Source organism: Amborella trichopoda, chromosome 12 (assembly GCF_054954075.1).
Source record: "Amborella trichopoda isolate Santa Cruz 75 chromosome 12, AtrichopodaSantaCruz75HAP2 v2.0, whole genome shotgun sequence".
NCBI classification, from domain to species: Eukaryota; Viridiplantae; Streptophyta; class Magnoliopsida; order Amborellales; family Amborellaceae; genus Amborella; species Amborella trichopoda.
Window position 1 is genome coordinate 45,061 of NC_142347.1, and position 8,076 is coordinate 53,136.

At 35.0% G+C, this 8,076-nt stretch overlaps 2 long non-coding RNA genes across 2 annotated transcripts; both read left to right on the forward strand.

Moving 5' to 3' along the window:
* Positions 1-987: 987 nt before the first annotated feature.
* Positions 988-1,602, forward strand: LOC148779342 (uncharacterized). The gene is made up of 2 exons (XR_016046503.1): positions 988-1,031; positions 1,414-1,602. It is a non-coding gene; the product is annotated as an uncharacterized LOC148779342 (long non-coding RNA).
* An 809-nt stretch (positions 1,603-2,411) lies between these two features.
* LOC148779343 (uncharacterized) lies at positions 2,412-3,032 on the forward strand. The gene is made up of 2 exons (XR_016046502.1): positions 2,412-2,455; positions 2,844-3,032. It is a non-coding gene; the product is annotated as an uncharacterized LOC148779343 (long non-coding RNA).
* The last annotated feature ends 5,044 nt before the right edge of the window (positions 3,033-8,076 follow it).

Sequence of the window (8,076 nt, forward strand, 5' to 3'; positions counted from 1 at the left end):
CGCTATATCCTACAAAAGTCAAACTCAAGCTTATGGGAATTCAAAAGAGTTGAAAGGAGGAAGAAGAATCTCAAGACTTGCTATGATTTGAAACTCAAGATCTTGATGACCAAGGTGGATGCAATAACTTTATATGCGTTTTTTTTTGCTTTCATTCTTTTATTAAAAATTTGGTTTTGGAAGATAAGTTCCTTTTGCTTGTAGTTGCCTTTTTCTACTAAGCTATCCTCTCGTTGCTCTCTCTCTCTCTCTCTCTCTCTCTCTCTCTCTCTCATCACCAGTAAGATGCCCTTAATTGCCCTTTCTCTTTCTAATCTATCCTTTGTTTGCTCTCACTCTCTCTCTCTCTGAATCTTGTATTTTGTATGCTCTCAGTTTTATTTATCGGGATCGTAATAGTCTCCTTCTCTCTCTCAGATTATTTAATAGGCCATAACTTGTTTTGTTTATTCTAGTATCTTTTACACTTTGTTTCAGTCTTGTGCACCCATATACAAAAGGGATACATATACTTACAAATGTCAAAGCATGGTGTTGCTCCATTCAGAGTAAGATGGAAAGATATGGGATTCTACTAACCTTTGTTGATCTATTTGTTGAAGCGATTTATTGGTGGTGATAAATCTTTTAGATATTTTTTTTTTTAGAGAGTGAGCGAGCACTCAGCTTCAATCTCCACCTCGATCTCTCTCTGAGAGCTAGACTTCAATCTATATTTCCATCTAGACTCCAACTATGATGAGCTCGAGAAAGTTCAATCTAAGGCTTGAACGAACCAAAGAGAGAGAGAGAGATTGTTGTGAAGGGGAAATATATGATGGTTGAGCTAGACTTCAATCTCTATTTCCATCATAGACTCAATTATGATGAGCCCGAGAAAGTTCAATCTAAGGCTTGAACGAATCAAAGAGAGAGAGAGAGAGATTGTTGTGAACGGGAAATATATGATTGTTGTGAAGGGGAAATATATTGTGCTAAATTGAAATAGAAAATGAGAATGAGAAGAGTTCTTCATATGATTCTTCATATTGGTAATACTCTTCCTGTGTGTTTGGATTTGGATGTTTTGGTATTTTTTTAGGATATGTATTGTTGAAGTTATGCTTCCAGGGCTTCTCTTGTGTTTTAGTTTCTTTTCCTTTTTTTTTTTGGTATATGTATTTTTTTAATGGAAATGCCATCTTTTGGAGATTCTAGATTTCTGATAGGGTTTAGGGAATTGAATTGTGTTTCTAAGCCTTATTTTGTGGTTTCTAGTGGAATTTTCTTCTTTCTCTCCCCCGCCCCTAGCCAAAAGTGGAACGCTTAGCTGTCAGAGGCGATTTCGGATCTCAAATGCTTAAATTTTTAATTGATTGTCTTGCTCATTTATGCTTTTAAGTGCTTATGATTAGCATTTTTTTTGTTTTGCAGGGAGGGACGCTATATCCTACAAAAGTCAAACTCAAGCTTATGGGAATTCAAAAGAGTTGAAAGGAGGAAGAAGAATCTCAAGACTTGCTATGATTTGAAACTCAAGATCTTGATGACCAAGGTGGATGCAATAACTTTATATGCGTTTTTTTTTGCTTTCATTCTTTTATTAAAAATTTGGTTTTGGAAGATAAGTTCCTTTTGCTTGTAGTTGCCTTTTTCTATCTAAGCTATCCTTTCGTTGCTCTCTCTCTCTCTCTCTCTCTCTCTCTCTCTCTCTCTCATCACCAGTAAGATGCCCTTAATTGCCATTTCTCTTTCTATCTATCCTTTGTTTGCTCTCGCTCTCTCTCTCTCTCTGAATCTTGTATTTTGTATGCTCTCAGCCTTATTTACCGGGATCGTAATAGTCTCTTTCTCTCTCTCAGAATACTCAATAGGCCATAACTTGTTTTGTTTATTCTAGTATCTTTTACACTTTGTTTCAGTCTTATGCACCCATATACAAAATGGATACATATATTTACAAATGTCAAAGCATGGTGTTGCTCCATTCAGAGTAAGATGGAAAGATATGGGATTCTACTAACTTTTGTTAATCTATTTGTTGAAGCGATTTATTGGTGGAGATAAATCTTTTAGATATTTTTTTTTTTAGAGAGTGAGCGAGCGCTCAGCTTCAATCTCCACCTCGATCTCTCTCTGAGAGCTAGACTTCAATCTATATTTCCATCTAGACTCCAACTATGATGAGCCCGAGAAAGTTCAATCTAAGGCTTGAACGAAGCAAAAAGAGAGAGAGAGATTGTTGTGAAGGGGAAATCTATGATGGTTGAGCTAGACTTCAATCTCTATTTCCATCATAGACTCAACTATGATGAGCCTGAGAAAGTTCAATCTAAGGCTTGAACGAATCAAAGAGAGAGAGAGAGAGATTGTTGTGAAGGGGAAATATATGATTGTTGTGAAGGGGAAATATATTGTGCTAAATTGAAATAGAAAATGAGAATGAGAAGAGTTCTTCATATGATTCTTCATATTGGTAATACTCTATGATTTTCCTGTGTGTTTGGATTTGGATGTTTTGGTATTTTTTTAGGATATGTATTGTTGAAGTTATGCTTCCAGGGCTTCTCTTGTGTTTTAGTTTCTTTTCCTTTTTTTTTTGGTATATGTATTTTTTTAATGGAAATGCCATCTTTTGGAGATTCTAGAGTTCTTATAGGGTTTAGGGAATTGAATTGTGTTTCTAAGCCTTATTTTGTGGTTTCTAGTGGAATTTTCTTCTTTCTCTCCCCCGCCCCCAGCCACAAGTGGAACGCTTAGCTGTCAGAGACGATTTCGGATCTCAAATGCTTAAATTTTTAATTGATTGTCTTGCTCATTTATGCTTTTAAGTGCTTATGATTAGCATTTTTTTTGTTTTGCAGGGAGGGACGCTATATCCTACAAAAGTCAAACTCAAGCTTATGGGAATTCAAAAGAGTTGAAAGGAGGAAGAAGAATCTCAAGACTTGCTATGATTTGAAACTCAAGATCTTGATGACCAAGGTGGATGCAATAACTTTATATGCGTTTTTTTTTGCTTTCATTCTTTTATTAAAAATTTGGTTTTGGAAGATAAGTTCCTTTTGCTTGTAGTTGCCTTTTTCTATCTAAGCTATCCTTTCGTTGCTCTCTCTCTCTCTCTCTCTCTCTCTCTCTCTCTCTCTCTCACATCACCAGTAAGATGCCCTTAATTGCCATTTCTCTTTCTAATCTATCCTTTGTTTGCTCTCGCTCTCTCTCTCTCTGAATCTTGTATTTTGTATGCTCTCAGCCTTATTTACCGGGATCATAATTGTCTCTTTCTCTCTCTCAGAATACTCAATAGGCCATAACTTGTTTTGTTTATTCTAGTATCTTTTACACTTTGTTTCAGTCTTGTGCACCCATATACAAAATGGATACATATATTTACAAATATCAAAGCATGGTGTTGCTCCATTCAGAGTAAGATGGAAAGATATGGGATTCTACTAACCTTTGTTAATCTATTTGTTGAAGCGATTTATTGGTGGTGATAAATCTTTTAGATTTTTTTTTTTTTAGAGAGTGAGCGAGCGGTCAGCTTCAATCTCCACCTCGATCTCTCTTTGAGAGCTAGACTTCAATCTATATTTCCATCTAGACTCCAACTATGATGAGCCCGAGAAAGTTCAATCTAAGGCTTGAACGAACCAAAGAGAGAGAGAGAGAGAGATTGTATTGAAGGGGAAATATATGATGGTTGAGCTAGACTTCAATCTCTATTTCCATCATAGACTCCAACTATGATGAGCCCGAGAAATTCAATCTTAAGCTTGAACGAACCAAAGAGAGAGAGAGAGAGATTGTTGTGAAGGGGAAATATATGATTGTTGTGAAGGGGAAATATATTGTGCTAAATTGAAACAGAAAATGATAATGAGAAGAGTTCTTCATATGATTCTTCATATTGGTAATACTCTATGATTTTCCTGTGTTTGGATTTGGATGTTTTGGTATTTTTTTAGGATATGTATTGTTGAAGTTACGCTTCTAGAGCTTCTCTTGTGTTTTATTTTCTTTTCCTTTATTTTTTGGTATATGTATTTTTTTAATGGAAATGCCATCTTTTGGAGATTCTAGAGTTCTTATAGGGTTTAGGGAATTGAATTGTGTTTCTAGGCCTTATTTTGTGGTTTCTAGTGGAATTTTCTTCTTTCTCTCCCCCGCCACCCGCCCCAAGTGGAACACTTAGCTGTCATAGACGATTTCGGATCTATTCTTGAATTAGAAGGGAAGAAAGCAAATCACCATGCTGATTGTACTATTACATTTTCGTCTATTTCACAAGGTGTTTGGGGTTCTAAAATTGCCCTAAGAACTCCCAAAGACTTAAAACCATGCCCTAAGAACTCCCCTATTTTTTTTGTTTAAGGTGGGGGAGGGGAGGGGGGTTTCAATTTTGGTGAGGGCACCGTGTCTCTGGGCGGGCGCCTTAGGTGGCCAGGCACCCAAAACGCCTAGGCGCTCGAATTCGCATTTTTTAACATTAACTCGGCTCTAGGCAATTGTTTAAGTCCATAAATTACCTTTTTTAATATGCATATCTTTACTTCTTTCCCTGAAGTTGAAAACATGGAGGCATGGTACCATAAACTTCCTCATAAAGATCTTCATGTAAAAAGAAATTTTTTACATCTTGCTGATGTAGGAATCAAGATTTATTTGCAACTAAGAAGAGAACGATTCTAACAGTTTTTAACTTTGCTACAAGGAAGTCTCTTTGAAAACTATACCATGAATCCGTGTAAAACGTTTTGCAACCAATCTCACCTGGTATCTTTCAATACTGCCATTGGCCTTGTATTTCATTGTAAACACCCATCTTCGAGACGAACCATTGAGCATAATTTAAATTGCCAATTTTTATACTGAATAGTATCTTAAATTGCATAATTCATATCAAGCTTTATTCATAAAACTTTTATAGCACAACAACTCACTATAGCATATTAACTATTACAAACAACTCACTGTTTATACAAACTATTGAACAATAAGCAAAAACAGGAAAACAAAGAAGCGGAAATCAAAATAACTTACTGGGTGCATATACAGTAACTGGAGAATAACTTCCAGTGGTTTGGACAGTATGAAGGTAAAGAAGTAATATTGCAATCACACATATTGAGAGAGGAAAAGTATTGAAGTTATGAGGTCAAGATAGCTTGCTGATATTTGAGCAATGAAGAGAGAGAGAGAAAGAGTTATAGCAAAACCTGTTACTTGGAAAAGAAGACAACAATAAGACGAGGGAAGGTGCTACCTGAGACCTTGTGACGATTTCTGCAGGATGGTAGAATAGTAGATCTATCTTTGAGATAAGAAGGGATAAGAAGAGAAGACTTGAACGAAGAGTGAGAAAACAAAGAGAGAACTCAGACTGACTTCTGAGCACCCTAGGGAAACTGGGAGCAACCTCTGAGCGACTTGTGAGCGACCTTTCCTCAATGAGAAGGAGGAGGTCTTCTTATATAGAGAGGATTTCTTCGTCTCGAAGCAAAGGAGGAGAGGAGACGTAAAGGTGAGTGACTCGACATAAAGGAATAAAACAAAATAAAAAACGACAAAAAGAAATGCTTTTAAAAGCATCTGCTACAGTAATTTTTTTGTTTTTTCTGCTAATGGCTATAGTGAAAGCATCTGGCACAGTGCTTTTCTTGTTTTGTTGTGTCGGTGCCACAGTGCTCTTCTTGTGTCGGTGCAGAATCTCTGTACAGTGTTTTGTTGGTGATGAGATTGGAAGAGAATCTTCTTTTGTTGGTATTCGTCGGTGGTACTATTGATAGCGTTTGTGGTATCAGAGCCAAATAGTAACCACTGTGCAAACAGGAAACTGTTTATACAGTACATGAACAGTAAAATTGTTACACGTCTTGAATAGTTCACTAAGCTGTGAGAGTATCAGTTATACTATTACTAAAGAAACCTACTTCAATTTACCACCAAGAAAGTTGGTCCGAGAGTTAAGACACGAGACAAAAAGAATCTATTGCAAAGTACCGCCAAGGCCAGGGAGAGCCGCTTAGGGAAAACGCTGGATCCTTGATTGTCCTGAGTTGTCATTATCCGCAACCTACGGATGGCAAATTTTATTAGGAATCTTAAAAGTAACAGTACAACTTCATCTCAAACACTTAGAGTGAAAAATAAGTAACAAATGATAATCAATGATATTGAAGATCATATTCAAAATTGGAATATTCCCAAGGTACCAATTACTGACATTTATAATAAAGGATCATTCAAATTAAAGATGGGTTATGCTATCAAAACAGTAGAAGAAAGTTTATCTGTAACTCAGAATCAAGAAAGCTTTCAACTACTATCGAGAAAAATTATTGAAAAACATATAGAAAATAAATACAAATATTTACACATTGGATTAATCCAAATAGCAGTGAAACCCTTAACCCGACTTGGGTTAAACACCTCTGTGCTTGTATGCCTAAGAGATACAAGACACTATAATTTCACAGATTCACTACTTGGCATGGTTGAGTCCAGCCTCTGTAGTGGACCGATATATTTCAATTGTTTTCCAAATTTTTCAGTTTCTTTAACAGATCCACATATATTAGATATACTATCAATTAATTTGAAAACACATGGATTCCATATGATAAATAGTTCCCAAAATTTCGCCATAGTATATAGAATATATTATAAAGTTATGAATACCTTATGTCCAAATATTATACGAATGGATCCAAAAGATCAAACCATATTATTCCAAACAAATATGGAAAAATCTCATACAATTGTTCCTAGAACAATTAAATGGTCAGATATTATATTACCACAATCTTGGGCATTACAACATACAAATCAGCCCCAAGAAGTACCAAGAAATAATATCCCAAATCAAATCATTGAACACCCTGATGGAAATATAGAAAGTAAATTTCCAAATCAATCACAAGATGATATAGAGGTTCTTAAAAAAAGGAATAAAAATAAAATAATACCCAACAGAAAATCTTGTTCAACATCTTCTAATGTTATTATACTTCCACATTCTTCTCAATCTATTTCCTATACAAATCCTCAGTCAGAATTTCAATTCTCAGGAACAAGAAGAACACCTGACAATATTATTCTTCCCACATATACTGAATCCACATATATTCCAGTATCTGCTCCTGAACCCAACCTAGAGGAATTTCAGATATTAACCCTACAAATAGAAGAAAATATAGATGATTAATATACGGATGAATATATAGCAGCTTACTCAGCAGCTAAAATAGAAAGGAAAAAGAAGAAGATTGATCAGAATTATATTAAGCAAGACTTTATGTCCGAAGAAAATAAACAAATAAGACAATGGTATCATACAAAAGTACCATTACAATTAAGAAAAATATTACAAGCTAAATATAATAAATTCCTTAAAAAAGAAAAAGAAACAGAAGGATATTTTCAATGGTTAATAAACAATTATCAACATAAACTCCATATCCCTTCATTTGATAAACTCCAAACATTGGAAGAAAAAACCTATCTAAGTACAGATGGTACTACAACTGCTAGTACACATCCACCTGCAAAAAGCATAATACTCAAGGCAGTCATCCCATCAAAGGATGAACCACCACAACCTCAATCAATGTACGATATAATTGCTACTCCATATAAAATATTACCTAAAGAACTTAGTAAGAAACAGGAATTAATACCTCATATAGTAGAACAAAATAATTATACAAATTTGTATATGCAATCTTTAGGAAAACAGGCAGAAAGAATAGAAAGGTTAATATCAACAGAAAAAACCCCGACTATTCCTAAAGCAGTTTTGTTCAAACCACCTCCAGAATTAAATAAAAACAAATTTCATATAGGAGATAATAATAAATCCCTAATGGATCAATTAATAGCAAAATTATCACAACTTGATATAAAGGGAATACCTTCTCCTCAAATTAGTATTCCTAAACCAATTACACCTGTTATATCTAGTCCTCTTCCTGAATCTTCAGATAAAGGAAAGGCTAAAATCCCAGAGCATGACACTATGATGCTCCAAGAAATAGAACCAAAAATTGAAGATACAATAGAGAACCAAGAAAATGCTTTCATGGATACTACACCTAT